At 50.6% G+C, this 19476-nt stretch overlaps 1 protein-coding gene across 7 annotated transcripts in view; it reads left to right on the plus strand.

Moving 5' to 3' along the window:
• HIVEP3 (HIVEP zinc finger 3) overlaps positions 1 to 19476 on the plus strand; it is a 454163-nt gene that overhangs the window by 245179 nt on the left and 189508 nt on the right. The window contains exon 1 of one of the 7 annotated variants that reach the window (XM_032361511.1): positions 2413 to 2716. The exons of the other annotated variants lie outside the window; for them this stretch is intronic. The gene's annotated coding sequence lies outside the window, so the exon portion shown is untranslated. Of the gene's footprint in view, positions 1 to 2412; positions 2717 to 19476 lie in introns of those variants that run through there. 7 annotated transcript variants of the gene reach the window in all.

A 19476-nucleotide genomic window follows, 5' to 3' on the forward strand; every position in this document is an offset into this window, starting at 1 on the left:
TTCACTGAGCTCTGGGTCTGGAATATATTCTTCTGTTATGTCTAAATTTTGTAGTTTTGCATTTTATGTTTCAATCTCTGACCCATTTTGAGTTAAATCCTGTATGAAGGACTGTATATGGTTTGGGTTGAGCCTCGCTGGTTTTGCCTGTGGCTAATCAAGTTGTTCCAGCACCGCTTGTTGAAAAGACTGGCTTTCCTTCTCCTTTGTCAAATCTGTTGTTGTGCAGTCACTTCTGGATTGGCTGTTCAGTCTACTGTATGGGTACATCGTTCAGCCAATACTCCGAGCCTTGATTACTCTAATTATATGATCAGCCTCCAAATCAGGTAGCGTGACTCCTCTCACTTTATTTTCCTTTTTCAAAATCATCTTAGCCATTCCAGTTCCTTTAGCATGAACTTTTGAGAGACCTTTGATGCTATGGTACCCATGTATCCCCCAAAGGAGGCAATAATGTCAGCTTCCGCTAGCAGGGAAGGAGGGGCGCTGTTTCCACACACCCACACCAGCCCCGGCTCTTATCATTCTTGTTCTATCTTTGCCTATCTGATAACTGAAGAATTATATCACATCCTGATTGTAAATTGCGTTTCTTTAGCTGTCTTTAAAAATCTAGGCAGGAAGCCAGGGCTCTCAGATGTTAGGTATAAAAGTTTGGTAGCCTCATGGCATGAAGCTTCGCATCTCAGGTTTCAGAAATGCCCAACAGAGACAGCAGACAGGCTTGTGTGCATCCAGTGATAACTCCTCTTCCTCGCTTGTTCTCGTTCTTGGCTCCTGGAGATGAAATCATCTGTTCAGCCCGCCACACGTCATCTCCAGGCAACAGACATCCCTCCAAAGAAAAGCCCGGATGGACTTCAAAACACATTCAGAAGCTGACCACATGTCACCATTGTCACTAACGCTCATTTGCGTGATGCTGTCTCCTGTGTGGATTATCTCGATAGCCTTCTAACAGTGTCCCAGCTTCTCTGCTGATCCCCTGGGATCTGTTCTCAAGCCAGAAGCCACAGTGTTGTCTGATGCACAAGTCAGAGTCTCTTTTACGCTCCATATCCTCCCTTCTCACCCAGAGTCAAAGCCACAGTTCTGAGTGGCTTGCATGGCCCCCATGCCCACATCCCCATAGTGTCTGCTCAGTCTCTGCCTTAGCCCTGTGGCATCCCTGCCCTTCCTCAAACATACCCAGAAAGCACCATGACCTTGGTCTCTTTTGCTGTTTTCATCTGTTTGAAAGACAGTTCCCTCTCCCTGCTGTGGGTCCCCAGACATCCACCCAGCTAGTTCCCTCTCCTCCACCTGTTCCAAATTGGAACACCCACCCCGGCATTGCCTTCATGGCCCTGTTTCCTCATGGTACCCATAGACGGATACACTGTGTATGTTGTACTTGCTTGTTAATTGTTAACTTCCCTCCTAGAAGAAATTAACAAAGAAGAAGAATTTAACAAAGTTCATTTGTTAACTTCCCTCTTAGAAGAACAAAGATTTTGTTCCTTTACTTACCTACTACTCTATCACTGGGATTAATACACTGCCTGGTATATAATGAGTACTCAGTAAATATCCGATGAGTGAGTGAGTGAATGAATGAATGAAGGAATGGCCACCTCACAATCAACTGCTTATTTTAAACACTTAGGTTGTTTCCAGTTTTCATAACAAACAATACTAATGTGAATATTCTTGAAGTGAAACGCTCAAGCACAGATATGATTGTCTCCTTAGGATTAATTTCTACATTTGAGTGGATGGGTCAGGGGGATGTACATCTTTCAAAGTTTCTGGCAGTTAGACCTCCAGAAAGGCAGTATCAATTTCCATGCTTACCAGAAATATGTGCGTCTTTTCCGAACACACTTACCAATACCAGGTGTTGCCATTTTTAGAAAGTCTTTGCCAAATGGTTACTTGCCACTATCTTCTCAATGTGAGTTTTATGGAAGGAGATTGACGTAATTGGATCAAAACCAACCCTTCTAGAGCAGTCTAGACATGGCCTTCCTATGCGTGTTTCTTCTCACCATCCTCGATCAGAGCCCAGGGCAGAGGCCAGATACGTAAGCACCAGTGAGGAGGCTAGATGTCCAGACACAGAGCTTTCCAGAAGTCTAATACAGCCCCACCTGCACCCGTAAAGGGGGCGTTTAGGTTGTCTAGTGGAGAGAATGGAGGATGTATGTTTTATATCACTTCCCGGAACTGGTACTTTTCCCAGCCAAGCTCTGAATAGGATCTAGAGAGCCAACAGTTCAAGCTTTTGCTATCTTCCAAACCCCCTTGTGCCCCTCAAACCGATGGCTCTCAAACTCAGAGAGTCCCCAGATCACCCGCAAGGCCTATTAACACGTATACACCTATGTGCCAGTAGGTCTGGGATGTTGGGGACCAAGTTCTCAGATGATGCCGAGGAGGGAACCACACTTTGAGCACTGCTGGCCTAGACAATGGGTGTTTATTTTGTCTTCTTCCCATTGGTTCTTTTCCCCAACCCCTTTAGCCTGGGTTGGGCCCCAGCCTCCGTGCCCCGTGTGGGCTCTATGATGGCACTGGCCACATTGTGACACTGCAATCTTTTCCTGTGGCTTTCACCCCGATTTGGAGGTGGACTCCAGTATGGGGACCGCATTTCATCTCAGTCCCTTTAGGGTGTGTTGGACTGCTCAGCATAGAGGACTTCCATGAAAGTTCCCCAGAAGGAAGAGGAGAGGTGAGTGGTCTCCCCCGGGCCCTGTGTCAGACTCATGTGTACTGACTAGCACATAAGCAAAGGGCAGAGGTCACCCCATGGCTTGAAAGTCGGAGGCTTATCCCAGGACTAACTATCACTTCCTCTGACCATCAGAGTCTGAGGTCATTAAGAAGACATTCAGTAATGAGACAGGCCAGGAGGTTTGTTTTACAGTCAAGGAATTGAGACCCCAAGAAGAGGAGTGACTTGAGATCACTCTCCTGACTGATGATGAGGGTGAGACTTGAACCCCTGGGCCCCTAACAGCCTCCTGTACGGGCGACAGAGGGACAGGACGGGTATCATGTGGACTCAGGACAGGGACCTGGCAAGTGGCCTGGGTGCTCTACTCTCTTAGGCTTCTAGCACCTCCCTTTGCCCATAGCCTATGTATGAAGTCGTGGAGCCATGCTGCTATGTGGGTTGAACTAGATCCCCCATGGGAATGGGCCTAGCACTGTGCCTGGCACGTGAAGGGCGTCTGACATCCCCTGCTTCTTGTGACTCCTGCTGGGCTTCCGAGCAGTCCCCTGACCCCCTACTCAGTGCTGTTGTTCCAAAGGGCAGTGTGGTCTCTGGCCACCCTTTGGCTAGATGAGTCTTACACTCCCAGAGGGAGGAAGGGGGAGACGCTGAAGAAGCTTTCTGGTTCTTCCAGGAAGGACACACACCTGAAGGTGCAGATGGCACTTCACGTGATGTCAGCCCCTGATCACATTTTGTGAACTTCCCTTCTCTCCTCACCACATCCTCCTGGGGTTTTCAGAGTCAGAGCTGGAGTGGAAGGTGCAGGCTGAAGTTAAATATAGAAAGGCACCTACTCATGGTGAAATGCGTGGGCTGAGCCTTGGGTGAGGGGGCGTAAGCACCTGCTAAATTTAGCGACCTTACTTCCTCTCCTGGCCCCTTATGGGCCATTATGCAAACAACAGTGCTTGTCAGTTTCCCTCGGAGGAAGACTTGGGAGGGGGAGAGGAGAACTTGGATGTGAAGCCCCCCAGTTCATCACAGTCCCTCACCCCTGGAAGGTCCCATCGGTTGTCACTTTTTACCCCTGCAGCTGATCTGAGAGCTGGCATGGAGGGTGTTGCTGAACTCACTTTACAAATGAAGGCGCTGAACCCCAGAGAGGCTGAGGGACTTGCCCAGCATCATCTGGGGCTAGGGCCCAGACATAAGCTCTGGGTTTCACACTGACTCCCCTATCAGTTCCTGAGAACCTAGCACAACAGTGCTCAGGGCTTGGTAGCCCCGTGGCCAATAAATAGCGGTCAGACTACCCAGAGTCCTGAGCAGATCGTGAACTGAAGATAGAAAGCCTGCACCCAAAAGACTGTGACCCACTAGGAACCCAAGGCTTGAAACTCAAAGGGTGGCCGCAGCCTAGTAGCCCTGGCCTCATCTGGGAACCCAGGAATGAGGAGACCCAGCATCGTCTGAAACCTGCTGAATCAGATTCCATATTTTAATAAGGTTCCCTGGTGACTCGTGTGCAAATTTAAGCTTGCAAAGCACTGGGCTAATATGGAGAGCGGTGCTCACTTAGTCAATTCATGGAATTTTGGACTCCAGACATTTGTTCTTTTACTCTCTCATTTATTCAACTGGCATTTATGGATTGACTTCCGCAATTGAGGCCTCGTGCTCAATTCTGAGACAGAAAATGGGTCTCACATTGATAAGCACTTGTGTGTCTAGCAAGATGGCTTAGATTTCTTGGTTTGTTATTAATTGAGATACAAGTGACCTATAGCGTTATATTAGTTGCAGGTGTACAACACTGGTGTGTATTGTGAAACAATTGCACAGTAAGTCTAGTTAGCTTTCATTACTGCACGTGGCTACCACATTTTTTTCTTGTGATGAGATCTGTTGAGATCTATGAGATCTTAAGATCTATCCTCTTAGCAACTTTCTTTTTTTTCTCTTTTTTAAATTATTTATTTATTTATCCAACATGCAGAGATTGCAAGTAGGCAGAGAGGCAGGCAGAGAGAGAGGGGGAAGCAGGCTCCCTGCTGAGCAGAGAGTCCAATGCGGGGCTTGATCCCAGGACCCTGGGATCATGACCCGAGCCGAAGGCAGAGGCTTCACCCACTGAGCCACCCAGGCACCCCACCCCCGCAACATGGTATTATTAACCATTGTCACTATGCTGTACATTACATACCTAGGACTTATTTGTGTTATAACTAGTACTTTTTGACCACCTTCATCCAGTTTATCCAGCCCCTGCCTCTGGTAACCACCAGTTTGTTCTCTGTTATCTATGAGTTCAGTGTTTGTGTTTTATTTTTTGTAGATTCCACATATAAGTGAGATTGTACAGTATTTGTCTTTCTCTCTCTGACTTATTTCACTTCCCACAATGCCCTCAAGGTCCAACCGTATCATTGAATAGCAACATTTCCTTCTTTTTAAATGGCTAAATAATATTTCACCATATAAATATAGCCCACATCTTTATCCATTCATCCACTGAGGGATGGTGGCTCCCATGTCTTGGTTATTGTAAATAAGACTGCACCAAGCATCAGGGTGCATAGATCTTTTTGAGTTAGTGTTTTCACTTTTTGCAGATAAATACCCAAGAGTAGAATCGCTAGATCATAGGGTAGTTCCAGTTTTAATTTTTTGAGGGACCGCCATACTATTTTCCATAGTGGTTGCACCAGCTTATGTTCCCACCAACAGTGCAGAAGGGTTCCCTTTTTTCTATAACCTCATCAGCACTTGTTATTTCTTGTGTTAGTTTGTCTAATGATTGCAGTGGTCCCATGGGGTAAGTATGTGTAGTTTATAGATCTGGGAGCAGGAGGCTTTAGGCAATGTACTTAAGGTTATGGTGCTTTGTAAGTGGCAGAGCCAGTATCCGCCCAGACACTGGCTCTCAACCAGAAGGCTCAGCCACCTCCAAGAATTAAAGACAAAACCAGAGCACCTTGGTGAGGGCCAGAGCCCAGACTCTACACTAGAAAGGACTTGAGCAATCAGCTGTGCCAGGGCTTTGCTTTAATTTTGGCATTAAGCTGCAGAGACATTGACTCAAAGAAGACCTCTTGTAGGTTCTATGAGAGCCGGAGCTGCTCTGGTTGGATGGAAATGTCACCCTTGCCCCATCCCCAGTCACCACACTTCCCTGTGCGCTCTGGAACCCTATAGGCACAGGCTGAAAGCCACTCACAACTTCTTCACTTTGTAGCTGGGGAACAGGAGCCAGAGAGATGAGATGCCTTGTCCAAGACCACGTAGCTAATGAAGATAAAGCAGGTTAGGGCTGCATAGGCCAAAGGTGAGCTCTGTTCCCCCTTCCGGGCCATTCCATCCCTGAGAGCATGTGACTAACTTCTATCTATCAATTTTTTTTTCAAGATTTTTTAAAAAATGTATTTATCTGAGAGAAAGAGATATCATGAGCAGGGCGGAGGGATAGAGGTAGAAGCAGGCTTCCCACTGAGCAGGCAGCCTGATGTGTGACTTGATCCCCATGACCTGAGCCAAAGGCAGACGCCTAACTGACTGAGCCACCCAGGTACCCCTCTACTGACTTCTGTAATGACATTCCATGGGGAAATCACTGCATCATTGCATTGCATTGACAGCTACAGGCATTCTTTCCAAAATCATTCTTATTTGTCTCTGTCTCTCTCTCTCACACACACACAGACAGACACACATGCTGTGTCACATGGTTGCATAGAGTTCAAAAAGGCACCAGAGCCCAGAAGAAACCTGAAACCTTCAGATCAGGATCCTTCTCTGAGTTTTCACCTTTGCTGCAACATGCCAGGTGGAAGAGGGAAGCGCTCAGATAGGGGTTGGGTCCATCGCTATCTGTGGATGACGGAGGTGACCCAGCATGCCTGGGAGGGCTGAATGGGAAGTCACACATTTCAACAAACCTCATTTTACACCCACATTTTCCAGTGGGTGACATTCACCGTCTAGAACTTGATGGGAGGTAGGGAGGCGTCCATGTTGTGGCTGAAAAGAGAGACTCCTCCTTCTGCCTGTGGCCTCAGTAGGGAAGAGAAGGGCACATCACCTTGTAGACAGCATCAGCCCTTGTGGATTGCTCCTGTCTTGGGTTCTCTGTGAAGGGAAGAACCACCATGCTCTGAGCTGGGCTGGGGGCTGGGGGCTGGGCGGCAGGCTCTCGGATGCCCCTGTGTGCGTCAGGCTCCAGAGGGTCCTTGGCTGACAGGATCCCAGGTCCGGGGGTGGGGGTGTCCTGCCTCAGTGCCTCTCAGCTCTGATTGGCCCAGTGCATGCTCCGGATCAGAAGTCTTGCTGGCCTGGTCCCCCTGTGCCTTCTTTGGCTCTGGTTCTCATGAGCAGGGCTGGCCGCTCAGGAGTGGGAGAAGAGCGTCCTCATCCTTCCTCTCCTCCCATCTCCTCTTTCTAACCTGCAGTCTGCAAACCAGTCTCGCTACTTCTATATTCCCTTCCCTTCTCTTCCTCAAGCAGTGGGCCTTTAAATCCGGCAGACCTGAGCTCCCCGCCTGTTGCTGCCGCTAACAGGCTGCAGTTCTCAGTTTCTTCATCTGTAAAATGGGGGTCATAGTGCCTATTTTGTAGAGTCGAGGCATAATTTAGTGTTTCGTGTGCTCCTTGACCCCTGGCTCCCCTGGCCCGTGTATGCTGGCCCTGCCTGACTTTCTCATTCCCTGGTCTGAGGGTCTGTGTATAAATTCCCTGCATCCATCAGCTGTTAGTGGGGCCTGGCCCCTGGATGGGGACACATCCAGCCCTCTCTGCACTCAGACCATGAGTGCCAGGCTTTGAGACACAGTGCTGGCTCTGAGGGTCGAGCTGGCATGTTATAACAAGGGGATGGATGGCTGGGCAGGGCACAGATAGCGTCTGCTGCAGATCTGGCTGAGTTGCCTTAGCTAAGTGCCATCACCCCCATGGGAAGTGGCTCCCCACCACAGACCATTCGTGAGTCACACCATCCTAGGGACAGATGCCCTGAGTCAGGAACCCCCGCAGACCTGGTGGGACCTACCACCATGTATACGGACATAACACTAAGTCCTTCTGACTCTTTTTATTGGGAGGAGGGGGACAGGGAGGTCGGTAGGGGAAGGGGAACGAGTCCCATTGCCCTCACCTCCCACAGGCCAGCAAAGAACAGAGTGAAGACTTAAAAGCCACTGTCCCGGGGCCATTTCCTCAGCAAATATGTCACCATGCGAGGTCCTTGGTTTCTAATCTGAGTACAGGGTTGATGGAAAGTTGGCGTGAGAAGTAAATGGATAATGGATGCGAGGTGATTAGCAGAGGCTTAGGCATTTGGTACTCATTATTACTGTTGTTTTTATGGGAGATAATTTTTGTCTAAATGCAATTAGTGGTTTATAATCTATGGCTCTTTTTACTGCACTCGCCACAGAGAGAAACCATGGAGCCAGCAGTCACTGCAGCAAGTTATTTCTTTAGAATGGGAACAGAATGGGTGGTGTAGTCACCTCAAATATGCTATTGAGGGCCAGAAAGGGCCTTACAATCATCTAGGTGGGGGGCATTCCCTAGTTCTCGGTGACTTCTCCAACCACTTCATCACCGTTCATTTTTCTATGCATCCAACATAAGTGATGAGAATTATTAGGGCAACATACTGTGATGGAGATATTAGTGATGGAGAATTATTATGTGCCATGCACTTTGCTAGGCACCCAAGACCCTGGAAGCTACTGGCACTTGTTAAAGCCCTGGCTAGGAGGCCTGTGGCAGTTGCCACATCTGGGAGTTTGTTGCATTCCTTCCAGTGAAGAGGGGAGAGTCTCTGGCCAGAACATTCTTCCCATATCCCTGGGCCTGCACACCCAGTCCAGTTCAGGCTTTTGGCTTCCTGTATTGTCCTGCCCTTCATTGGGGTCTCCCGAGACCTGAGCTGCCCAGCACGGTGGGACAAAGGGCCACAGCGGCCCCTCCCTGTGTTGAGGAAAGACACCTAGCGTGTCCACAACTAGCTATGGTTGGAACCTCAGGCCAGGGGTTTCTTCTGCTCTCTGCTTCTCGAATGTATGTCCATGTCCGTGCAGAGTGCCAGAAGCCTTGGGGCCCCACAGCATAGGTCTGACTTGTCTTCCAACTGAAGAAGTGAAAAGAGGTGTATTTTATCCTGTGGATAGATGCATGTATAGATGGCAGAATAGAATTTTATGTGGGCATAGATTTTCAAGATAAAACAGGAGACTAAGGCATTTGGGCTTGTGGGGACTGCTTTAGGTGATGTCCCTGGACCTCCCTGAGGGAAACCTTTCAAAGTCCTCCCCCCTTGTGGTTGCTTTAGTGGAAAAATTCGAGAACTTCACCTCAGTGATATCTAGAAGATGACCTCCCCCTGTGCTTCACTTCCTCGGCTGAGGGAAGCGTGGAGATAGGATGAATTGTCTTGTGACGGACTTAAGTGAGACTCACAGAAGAGTTTTTTAACCCATGACGTTCTGAGAGGATCAAAGGAAACCTCTGTCTCTGGGTCATTTGGGCTGGAAGTCCATGGAGAGGAGAAACTAATGAAAAGAGAGCATCCTCCTCTTTTGGTAGTGCTGGGGCCTCAGCTTTTGTCAAGTACTCACCACCTTTCAGAACCATGATTCATGAGATTCTGGCTGATGTTGAAGCTCTTCTGAGACCGACATTGCTCGCTCCTTTGCTTTCCTCATGGCGCCTGATCAGAGAGACCTATCCCGCCTGCACCCCCCCTTTCACCCCATCATCCTCCAAAGCTTGGCTTGCTTTTGTGCTTAGCTGCATCTGACGAGTTAGCTATGTATGTGTTAGAATGTAAAGTCCACTTCTCTTCACTCTTTGAAGGAACACACTCTATGAAACCAGGCTTAACCAGAATATTACTGACCAATACTGTCTATGAAACAGAATTTGCAGGCAAACAAACAAACAGAAAATCAAACAAACAGGAAAACCCAATTAAATTCAGGAACATAAACTCCTTTGGGGTATTTAACCCTCAAAACATAGCTTCTAGAGAGTGTCAAGAACTCGGCTACATATGACATGGTCTCCTAAAGATTCTGTATCCTGCCTTCTGGCCAGCATACCAAGATCATGGTCTTACTTGGTACATGGCTATCTCCCCAAAGACTGGAGCCCCCAGTATCAGGGACCAGGTCTGATTCATTCTTCCCCCTGCATGCAGTAGGCACTTAGCAAATGTTCAGTGACCTAATTTCAAAAGTCCAGAAGGATTCTATGTGTTACCAAGGAGGAGAGGAGACCAAGGGTAGAAAAATGTTTGACAAGAGTCGGAATGGAGTTTTCTGGTTAATCCATTCTTGCTTGGAGCATTCAAGAAGTCCCTCCCTTCACCTCTTTCCCTTTCATTTCCCAAACTCTCTGCTTGATCAGCTATGTCCCCATTCACGTGAAGGTGCCTGATTGCATACATGCAAAGAAGGGTGGGGGGATGCCACCCTTCGGGTATCTGCCAAGCCCTGCCCTCAGCAGGGCCAGAGCTCCCTGTTTCCAGGAGCAAAGAGAGCCTCACATTCTGGAAGGGGAGAAGAGAAAAACCTTTATGAGTAGATAGTATTTACCAGTTAAGGACAGCTATGAGCCCCCAGAGGTGATCTCCAGCAGGCTCAGGAAGGATGGAACTGGACATGCAGAGAGGGGTAGCTGTTCCCATAGCCTCTTCCCTTATCCTGTGTATAGAGCTGCTCAGAAAACACTGGTTATAACACAAATTGATGTGTTTCACCAAACGCCTACTCACCAATCATGGATTCAACACATACCATTGATTCATTCATTGGTCCATTCAGCCAGTGCCTGCCATATGTTGGGCCCTGTCCTAGGTGCTGGATATTTGGCAGCACTGAGCAAGACACGCAAAGTCCTTCCCTGCTCTTATGTAGCTCACAAGGTCAGGGACAGTAAACAAGTCACAGCTCATATATGGGAGACACCACCATGTGCCAGGCCCTGATGAGGCCCTTCTCATGCAGAGTTCTTGTGTAGGGATACATTCTGAGAGTCAGGATGTATAGCATGTTGCAAGACTTAGTATCTCTGGTTTCTGTACCCTACTATCAGTGGGACCCATCCCTGTGGCCTTTCCCAGTCACTGGCATGCCCCCAAATATCCTCTCACAGTTAAAAATGCCCCATCAGGATGTGGTACAGTCTAACCCATTAGAAACCTGCCATGATGTCATTTAATCCTCACAACAACTCATGAAATTGGTTCTGCTACAAATCCCCATTTTACAGTAGTGAATTTGAGCCACAGAGATGTTCGGCAACTTCTTCAAGGTCACACAGTTGGAGTGATGGATTTGAACTCCAGGAGCTTGGCTTCAGGGACTCTAATGAGCCTGGCTCTTCACTCTTCTACCCTGTAGTCTCTCAAGCAAATACAGTGACTAGGAACTCTAGGCAGCTAGAGATTCTGTGCTGAAAATAAATCAAGATGATATGATAGAGAGAGGAAATGTTTCCTCTGTGTAAAACATCCTACTGTCCCAACAAAGAGAACAGAGAGCATAACAAGAGTCAACTGCAGGGCCCCCACCCCCACCCCAGTGCTTTGCACACAAGCAGTGTAGACACACCATTAAAATGGGGAGGGCAGTATGTGTGTGCACACATAAGTGATACAGCCTTTAGTGAAACCCTCTGCCATGATGTCGTGAAAACCACTCTTTAATGGAGGGCAGACCTCTTTCTCTCTGCATATCCAACCAGTGGAAAAGTAACTGTTGGTTGCCTGTGGTATAGGTCCAAGCTGACAGAAGTGGGTATGTGGAACTTTGACATTGACGTTTAAAGACTTCTTGTTTGGTCTATAGTAGGTATTCAAACGGATAGATGGATGGAAGGTTGGATGGCTGGATGGATGGATGGTTGGATGGATAGGTGGATGGATGGATGGATGGATGGATGGATGGATGGATGGATGGTTGGATGGATCGCTAGGTGGATGGATGGATGGATGGATGGATGGATGGATGGATGGATAGATGGATGAATGGATGGCTAGGTGGATGGATGGATGGATGGATGGATGGATGGATGGATGGATGGTTGGATGGATCGCTAGGTGGATGGATGGATGGATGGATGGATGGATGGATGGATGGATGAATGGATGGATAGATGGATGGATGGATGGCTAGGTGGATGGATGGATGGATGGATGGATGGTTGGATGGCTGGCTGGCTGACTGGACAGATGAAGTTTGGTGCCCCATATGGAACTTCTGGTTGCAGAGGCCAGATATATTCAGGGACCAAATTAAGAAGGTATAGACTTAAGGGCTAAATTACCAGTCAAGATCAATTCTTTGTTTGTTTGTTTGTTTGTTTATCTTTACTCAAATTAAGTCAAGAATAAGGATGGGATTTTCTTTCATTTTTTGGCTCACTACTGTAAACAAATGCCTGGATCCTCAGTCCTCATGGTATATTTTAGCTAGTTGAGCACCTATGACGTGTCCGGCATATCAACAGACATTATGGCTTTTAGTTTTCATTTGACAAGTCAGGAAGGCAGAACAATGGAGTCAGTGGCTGAGCTGGAAATCAAAACCAGGGCTGTCATTTCTATAACCCCGTCTCCTCCCCCAGCACACACAGGAAAGTAGTTCTGAGGGGCTGTAGTCTCAGTGTGACTCACTTATGTTGTGGGTTCTCTCGAGGTGTGACAAAGGGCTTGACAAGAGACCCCAGGTCAAGGAGATAGGAGCGAGGATTACAGAGGAAGGAGCCCGGGTTCGTTTCTGCTGGAGAGCCCAGGGAGGGTGGCTTGGTCAGCAGCGGGGCCAGTTAGTCACTGAGGCGAGGGTGGATAGGAGCGTGAGTGAGGGGGGTTAAGGGTGTGGAATGAGCAACCTCCGTGGAAAGATAGCTCAGGACCCAGAATGTGCTGGAGAATGCAGGGGTGGGGAAACAGGTGGGTTCCCCTTCTCCTGCCTCTAGTTGTTCCATTCTCCTCCCCGTCTGTCTACCACATCTTAGCTGTGGGGAGGAGGGGGAGGATCCTCAGGGGGACAAGGAAGAGGGAAAGAGAAGAGATGGCTCGCTCACTTTCATTACAGGCTTTTTTTTTTTTTTTTTAATAGGCTGCTCCCTACTGCAGCTCCTCCCTGTCCTAGCTGTGTGATCTGGGGCAGGTCACTTTGCCTCTCCAAGCCTCTGTTTTTGTCTCACAGGGTTATCTTAGAAATTAGACAAGAAACTGTATGTGATATTCTTGGCCAAGGCTGGCACGGGGTAGGTGTCCAGGAATTGGCTCCTGTCTTCCCTTCCCTCCCCTCCCTGGTTGAGTGAGTCTGATGAGAGCAGAGCAAAGAGCCAGCCTCCAGCCAGGCAGGTGCAGGGGAACTGAGCCTTCGCCAGCTTCTCCCACTCCCTTTTACTTTCCCGTGGACCTGGCTGCCTCAGCAAGGGTACTTCTTTGAGTCACACCACAGTCGTGACAAGTGGCCTCTGAAAGTGGACCCACCAGAAGCCTCAGAGATGCAGAGACCTCATGAAAGTTTACCTGGTCATACAACTGGGAACAAATGGACTAGCCAGGGCTGATGCCAAGGACTGTGGACTCCTCGTGCAGTGCTCAGGTTCCAGTTCCTTCTGCCCGTCTGCCTGCTCGGCATCTACGTGGCGTTGGGCACAGAGTATGGGCTTCCCAGGTGTTGGGTGTAGGAATCAATGAAGGAGGAAATTCAGGTGCTCCTGGCCCAGACCTGTGTGACGAGGGCATGTTTATTAATCTTTGTAGAATCAATAAACAAATAAAAAGAATGCTTCCCTCAGGACCAGGCTCTCTGTACATGTTTGTTTTCCCCCTCTTCTCCACCACAGTGTGCACCCAAACATGCTGTCTTGGGCTCATCCTGCCAGGACTGGAGAGAGAAATAGGCAGTGTCATTCCAGAACTTTGCTGAGCTCCCCAAGTTCTGCCCCACTGAGTACACCCCTCAGCTTTCTGGCCACCCACCCCTATAGCTCTTGCAGTCACTGCTTTCTGGATGGCCTTGGAGGCAGAGGCTGAGGGCCATGGGGCTACACCATTCGGGGGGCCCCTGTCTTCATCCTGTCTACTGGATGGCTGTGTGAGTCGATGGACAGAACCCAGGGTAAGTTTAGGACTTAGTTTTGAGTCATGGACCTGCCACTTCTTAGCTGTATGACCTTAGGTGAGTTATGTTAATTCCCTGGTCCCATTTTGTCATCTCTAGAATGAGGATGGGCTTACCCCGTGGTTTGGGAGGGGAAGGACTGTCGACAGCTGGAGGCTGAGGTGGTTGTGAGAACACTCTGGGAGCATTTGAGCTGCGGTCGTGTGGGAATGCTTTGTTGCTGCCCCTGTGTCATTGCCAGTGCTCCCTTGTCTGAAGCAACCTGGGGAGGTGGACTTGAGAACCTGGACTTGACCTTGGCCTTAAGCATGTCCCGTGGTCTCTGAGAACCTCCTCAGTTTTCTCATCTGGAGAGTGGGCATGATCAGCCTGTCTGCCTTCCAGGGTCATCTGTGAGCATCTGAGGTAATATTGCAAGTCTGTGGTTGAGAAGTGCTTTGTAACTCTCCAGCGGATTTGGGTACAGTTGTGGGGGGAGGTATAAAGAAGCTCAGACTTCCTTCCAAGAGGAGGCAGATGGGGGTGGGGGAACCCCAACTCTCTTGTGAGCTGGGTGACTACTGAGGGCACGTTACTCACCCTCCTGGGCCTCGGTGTTCTCATCTGAAGAGTTCCTGTGCCCAGCGCTCCGTGGGCGGTCACTAGGATCACGCTGTCACACGCTTGCTTCCAAATGGCCCACGGGGACCGGGCCTCCTTCTCTGGGCCACTACCACCCTAGAACAATAGAGCTTTCTGACCTCACTTGGCTCCTGCCAAGGTGCTCCCCCGGCTCCAAGGGCTTCTCTGAAACGGCCTGGCTTCCTGGAGCTCCGAGTTGCCGCTGGCCGCTCTGTGCATGTGATCTCCTGCTCCAGATGTCGCAATCCCTCTCCAGGCTGCCCGGAAAGCCCCGGCTGGCGGCAGCTGGGCAGGGGCAGGGGCAGGGAGGGCTCCTTGGGTATTGCCCCATGGGGCCGCTATTTGGGTTCTGTTTGCAGACAACCCCGTTCCCTCTATAAGGAGCAGTGGGCGGCTGAGGGAATTTGGGCTTCCGGTGGTGAGGAGATGATTCCAAGCACAATATCGCCATACGGACAGTATATTTGGGGAACCGTGTGAAATGTTGTGGTTGAATGGCACCAAGGTCCGCTGCAAACGGAGAAATGATGTTGGAATCCACCCTCTTGGGAGTGTGAGTGCTGATGTGGGAGTTTTCTGCTCACGGGTCTCTTGACACTGTGCCTAGGGACGGGGGGCAGGGCGATGTGCCCATGAATGCTTCCAGCACTGGCTCACATTCTGCCAAGATGGTTGGCCCATTTTATTGGTCAGGAAACCAAGGCACAGGGAAGTGAGTGGACCATCCCCGGTGGAGCAGTGTGTGGGTAGCAGACCTTCACCGGAACCCAGCATCCTCTGACCACAAAGCCGCCGGTCTCAGCCTGGGCTTTTTGGTGCTTCTTATTGAGGTCCTCACCCAAGTGCCAGGAGCTGCCCAGCTGCGTGACCTTGAGCCGGTCACCTGATGTCGCAGGCTCCAGTTTCTGTCTCTGTTTTGTGGGAAGACTAGACTAGCTCAGTGTTTCTCAAGCCTTTCCACAGAGAGGGCTACATGAATTTTGGGGGAGTTTTGTGTTTCTCCTTCAACATTCTCATGACAGTTTATATTCTTCTCCATGATTTTATCAGTGTTTGTTTTAAAATTGCGTTAATTTTTTTTTTCCTTCCCTAAGTCTCCCAGTAAACTTGATGCTCTGAGATGTGCCATGTACCCCTGGTACAATGCCAAGGTCCCCACCTGGGCTGAGAACCTGGGGCATGAGTGATTCCTGAGGGCTGTGATTTCCATGTCCCTGATGCTTGGCTGAGGTTTGCGAGGCCGCGCAGTGCATTTGTGGGTCTCTGGGGACACCGTAACAGTGTTGCAAGGCCCTTCTCCTGTCCCACACCTGCCTGCAGTGCGTACTCTTCCTGGTTACTCCTTCCTGGGCCAAAGGCCTGGGGAAGGCCTGCTCCAAATTTGTCATCCTTCCATTGGCAGCAGGTGACCCAGGCCAGGATCAGAGCAAGACAGAAGAGGACCCTCGCCATGCTAAATTTGTCTCTGTATTATCAGCTGTGGCCGTGGGTAAATCACACACCCGAGATTCCCAGTCCTTTGCAGACATGGGTGCAGACCTGGATCCTTCATCATAGGATTACGGTGACGCGGAAAAAAGCAGGGGTGGGAGAGATCCCAGCAAGGGGTCTGACATGAGGGACATGCCAGGACAGGTGAAAGATCCCTGCTATATCTTAGGACCACAGAACTCCAAAAATCTGTAAGCCACTTCCCCTTAAAAAGCTCCTTTTCCAAAAATATCTCCCTCCTCAGTACTGTTTGCAGCCTGAGAGTCTCCTGGTCACTGAGGCTTTGGGTTAAGGCATGGCCAGCCCTTTATTAGAATGCATTTGTTCCACAGAAAGGCTGGGCTAAGCTCACACCCCACCTTCTGTTTAATTGGCCATGTGACCTTGGCAAGCCATTTCTCTCCTCAGAGCCTCCCTTTCTTCGTCTGTAAACCAGAGATGCCAAAGCAAGTGAGCTGCTGTAAACAAGATATTTTTAAGGTGCTGGGAGGCTAGTGAGACAACAGATGACTCAGTGGGCCTGTTGTAGCCTGGGACATGAAGTCCAACACGGGCTATGTCACAGGCTATCTGGGGACACCGAGGTACCAGGCTTGGAGAGTCAAGGACCCTTCATGGCAGGGACTGGGGGCTCATCTGAGGTATGAAAGATACTAGGATCACCCAAGAAAAATGGGGATACAGGGCACCTTGCAGGCAGTGGAAATGGCTGGAGGGTAGGCCAAGGTGCCATCCTAGGCCCCGATGCTGCATATAGACGGTATCTCTGTTCTCCAGAGAACCCTACCCATAGTTGCTGCTCACCCCACTTTGCAGGTGAGGAAAGCAGGCAGAACCCATTAAGCAGCTTATGTGAGGCTACCTGGCTTGGAAGTGGCTCAGCCAGGCTTCAAACCTAGGCCAGTCAGAGCCCAGAGTCTGTGTGCCCCTAAGTGGCCTCCCTCCTTCCCGACTGGTGAGTGGGAACCAGGCGCCATGTTTCCCACTGGATAAAGGAAAAGATAGAGAAGGCCTCCCTTCATGGCCAGAGCCTGGGGGAGTCAACCCTGGGAACAGAGGGCCTCCACACCAGCCTCTCTGCAGAGCGTATTGTTGAAAGAGCCAGAATTCCTCTGGTCCTTCAGCACTTCCTTCCTGGTCTCACCTTTCTGACAGACCCATATGACACCCCAATCCTGCGTCTTACCCTCTGGACACCCAGCACAGGGTCTCAGAGTCAAGGAATGTTTGCTGGGAGGAAGCTAAAAATCCATGCCCCTGTTCCTAATACAGCTTCTGCCCATAGGAAACGCTCACAGCATGTGTGGGGCCTAGAAGGGTAGGACGCGGTTCAGCTTGCATCAGTCAGAGTTGAGAGAGCCGGGGTCCGGAGAAATGGGGTCCCCTGGGTAGCCCTGTTTCTCTGGCGGAGAAGGAGTTGGGTGAGCCGTGGACCCACCTCCCTCCTCCTGAAGCCAGGGAGCCTTGCCATCCCCAGGACCCCACCCTTGCTTGGCCCATCCACCCCTTCCAGGGGGTTCCGAGCCTTGGCTGTTTGCCAACAGAGCTTGGCCCCTCATCTCATCTGCAGGAGATGTACCCTTTGAGGTTTTACAGGAGGGAGGGGCTCTGGGGACCCCACAGTGGCAGGGGGTAGGGACCCAGCGGGGGATGGAGAGCAGACTCTTGTCCGTTTCCACGAAACGGCTGCTGTGGAGACCTGAAGCCTGGGCACCGCTTGCTTCTAAGCCTGGTGGCATCAGAGCTTTGGAACGCCCAGATTGCCCCCTAAGTGGGAGCCGCAAGGGCTGTTGTGAAAACTGGGACCTCCCAGACACGCTGGGCGGGCGCTGGCTGCCGCTGCTGCCTCATTGAACAGGAAAGGTGGCTCTTCAGAGGCAGCTGTCTCCTCCGCACAGCCGACAAATCATTGTTTTAATGAGTTGTCACTTGGACAATGGGGCTAAGTCTTGGCCCTGATTCAGGGCTGTTGCCTTCTACCCACCTCCCCCCTCCCTTCTATGTTTTTTTTTTCCCCCTCTCCTGCTTGCTTGCTTCTCTCTCTAGCCTCCACTTACTGGAAATGAAATCTCTCAGCGCTTGAATGGCAGGGAGGGAGGGAGGCGCCCAGACAAAGAGAAGGCTTTGTCTGGCGGTGAATTTGGATGGCAGGTGGGTGGCAGGGAGCACACAGACTTCCTCCATCCGCCTGTCACGGAGCTCTCCTAGCGTTGGAGGAGGAGTGATGGGTTCAGTCCTCCGGCCATGTCTGGGTCCTAAATTATGGGGTTAGAAAGAGAGCCCCAGCCCACTAGCCCCTGGCGGAGAAGGAGTTGGGTGAGCCATGGGCCCACCTCCCTCCTCCTGAAGCCAGAAGGGCAGAGTGGTGGCCGCTTGCTCTTTGGGGGAAGGGGCGTGAGTCGGGCTGGGAGGTCCTGCTTTCCAGTGGCCCATGAGCCAGAGGAGGCCGGCCCGTGGAACCTGGGCTCAGCATCTCACGAGGCCATCAGCTCCCTCCTTGTCGCCGCTCCGCTTCCTCACTGAGGGGACTCCCACCCCCTCCTCCCCACGTGGCCAGATGGATTCAACACATTTGAGATCTGAATTCTCAGCCCCATCCCCGTCGGCTCTGTCTTCTTCCCCACCGTCCTCATCATCGGCATCCTGGCCACCATCACAGCATTTACACATCACACACTAAGTGCCTGAAAAGAGGGGAGCATCTCCCATGCAGTAGCTGTTTGAAAGAAACGACGAGGCTAACTCAGTTTCCGCTTTGTCAATAACTTCGGGGGCAAGATGGCGTCGCCCTCTGGGCCTCAGGTTTCCTATCTGTCGCATGGAGATAACAGTAGCACTTTCCGCAAAGGGCTCACAGAGGTTTAAGAGTGTTGAGCACCTAGGCCGCTTGGAAGAGGTCCCGGTGCTGGCCAGTGATTTCCGAGGGCTGTTGGAGCAGGGTGGTGGGGCTGTACCCTGGGAAAGGATGCAAAAGGGATGTATTTGGTGTCAGAGACATCGTCCTCATAATAACTTGACCCTAATGCCCTATAAACACCCTCTTAACACTCCAAAAACCAGTTGCATCATTTCATCATTTTTACTGACCACAGCCCTCGAGTGGCTTTTCCTCTCCGTCTCAGCCAGTGACATCAGCAGGCCCCTGGTCAGGGCATATTAGCCTCTATTCTTCCCCCCACTCTCCATCCCTCTCCCAGTCCAGGGAGACCAGACGCCATGGCTTCTGTTCCTGAGTGTCTCTCGTTAGGCTCCCTGCTGCTCATCCCGCCCCCTGCCCACCACCCTCCGGCCCGTTCTCTTCTCCTGCCTCCTCCTGGCCCCTTGCTTTCTGCCTCCTCCTTCTCAGGCTGCCCTCCCCGTGCTCGCCCACGGAGGCTTTCTGAGTCCCAGACACGGCCCATAACCCCCTCCTGAGCACCCTTCAGTGACAAGAGGTGGTCACTGGTCAGAGTGGTCAGGGTCCAATGGCTGTGTCCCACGCCAGCCCTGGCCCCGAGCGCAGGAGGCGATGGCTGGCAG

Source organism: Mustela erminea, chromosome 10 (genome assembly GCF_009829155.1).
Source record: "Mustela erminea isolate mMusErm1 chromosome 10, mMusErm1.Pri, whole genome shotgun sequence".
In the NCBI taxonomy this organism is placed as follows: Eukaryota; Metazoa; Chordata; class Mammalia; order Carnivora; family Mustelidae; genus Mustela; species Mustela erminea.